The following is a 2,525-nucleotide window of genomic DNA, read 5'->3' on the forward strand; positions in this document are numbered from 1 at the left end:
TTGGTAATAGCTTTGTAAGGGATGTGGACATAATTGCCTACAATAATGAAAACCTACAGGAATATTTTATTTTTCATTTTCCCCTTAGGCATAGTCTTTTTTCCCCAGGCAGCTCATTCTGAATGTGCGAGTGTGTGTGCACATTAATAAAATATTCAATTTGGAAAAAAATGTATTCCATGCATCTACGAAAACATTACCTAGGTATCAATTTTTTCTTTTTTTCCTGAGATAGGATTTTTCAGTGTAACCCTGGCTATCTTGGAACTCGCTCTGTAGACCAGGCTAGCTTCAAACTCACAGAGATCCCCCTGCCTCTGCCTCCTGAGTGCTGGGACTGAAGGTGCATGCCTACCATGCCCAGTCCTCTGTGGATACCTTTCTATTCTTGCCAACCACAGTTCCAACCACAGTTCCATCTTCTGTGTCTTGGAATCACACACAGTAGGATGGAACCTAGGGCCTTGTGCATGACAAGTGCGTTCTACCACCTACTGCACCCGCAGCCCCTCTACTTCTCTTTAACTCTGGTGGAACAATCTACCAGTTTGGGGCTGAGATTGGTAGAGAGCTTGCAGGAGGCCTGGAGTTCAGTCTCCAATACCACATAAGCCAGAGACAGTGGCAGACACCTGAATGACAGCACTTGGACTGAGGCAGAAAGATCAGAAGTTCAAAGTTATCCTTGGCTACTTGGAGAGTTAGAGGCCAGCTCAGACTAGAGACTGCCTTAAAAAAAAATCGGGCTGGAGAGATGGCTCAGAGGTTGAGAGCATTGCCTGCTCTTCCAAAGGTCCTGAGTTCAATTCCCAGCAACCACATGGTGGCTCACAACCATCTGTAATGAGGTCTGGTGCCTTCTTCTGGCCTGCAGGCATACACAGAGACAGAATATTGAATACATAATAAATGAATATTTAAAAAAAAATCACACCAAGTGGTGCTGGCACATCACATGTCTTTAATTCCAGCACTCAGGAGGCAGAGACAGGTGGATCTCTGTGAATTTGAGGCCAGTCTGCTTTACAGAGCGAGGTCCAGGACAGGCTCGAAAACCTGTCTAGGAAAACAAAACAAAAAAATTACGAGCGGGGCATGGTGGTGGAGACCTTTAATCCCACTTAGGAGGCAGAAGTAGGCAGATCTCTGTGAGTTCAAAGCTAGTATGGTGTACATGGAGAGCTCCAGAACAGTCAGGACCACATAGAAAAACTCAGCCTCAGCGTGAATTACCTAATTAATTCTAGTTTTAAAATGGACGCACTTCTAGAGAAAAAACACACACATTATGAACAAATGAGCTGCTAAACATAGAAACCCACTGATTAGAAACAGACTTTAAAACCATTACTTAACTGATGGTCTCAACTCTGAATTTTTCTACACCAAGAAAGTTCAAACATTGGGAGGCAGAGGCAGGCAGATCTCTGAATTCAAGACCAGCCTGATATACAAAGCGAGTTCCAGGACAGCCAGAACAGCTATACAGAGAAACCTTGTCTCAGAGAAAAAAGATCAAACACAATGAAGGATCAATGATAGAAGATCAGAAATTTCTTTTTTTTTTTTTTTTTTCCCCAGACTAGGTTTTTCTGTGTGGCTTTGGAGCCTGTCCTGGCACTCGCTCTGTAGACCAGGCTGGTCTCAAACTCAGAGATCCTCCTGCCTCTGCCTCCCAAGTGCTGGGATTAAAGGTGTGCACCATCATGCTGGACTAGAAAGATCAGAAACTTTTACTAAGCAGGAAGAAAGTAGAAAAATGGACAGAAATGGCCAATTCCTATGGACAAATCCCAAAGCAATAATCTGGTAAAGATGCCCAGAGTCCTCAGAGAAGTACAAGTCACAAGACACACAGGTCACACACAGCCCTCATGAAAAGCTGCAGGGAGAGGCCACTGCCCACATGCTATATGCTGTAAGGCACTTGATGCAATTCTCTGCAGAGCAAGTACAAAATATCTAAGGTGACAGGCAGGCCGAGACCAGCTTAAGAATGCAGGAGAAAAAGACAAGATGTGTCCTCCACCAGCAAGCCACAGGGCGGTCAGGTGAGGCCAGTTCCCTGTCATGGCGCCATCCCATGCTGTTTCTGTACACTTTAAAACCAACACACGTGGTGTGGAAACTCAGACGAGAACAAGAACAGGTCGAGAGGGCAGTGTCTCCTCAATCACAGCATGCTCACAGTTGGTGCTCTCCCCGTTTCCTACTGTGGTGACCTGAAAATGAACTGAGGGAGGCTGGGCGCCCTTCTGACTAATAAAGATGCCCAGGACCAGACCATAGTGTCTCTACTCCAACCCAGTCCAGAACCCTGAGGAAAAACTCCTGCACATGGGCCAAAGGTCAGCCCTTCGCCTCTACCCAGGCAGGCCCATGACGCAGAGTTCACATGGAGCCTTGGGGCTCGAAGGGTATAAGGAACAGAGACAGCCAATGTGGAGAGGAAAGCAGAGGCCACAGGGTCACCACTACCTGGGCTGGACCCAGCAGGCAACCCAGAGTCAGATGAACACCACTCG

This window comes from Chionomys nivalis, chromosome 22 (assembly GCF_950005125.1).
Source record: "Chionomys nivalis chromosome 22, mChiNiv1.1, whole genome shotgun sequence".
NCBI lineage: Eukaryota > Metazoa > Chordata > Mammalia > Rodentia > Cricetidae > Chionomys > Chionomys nivalis.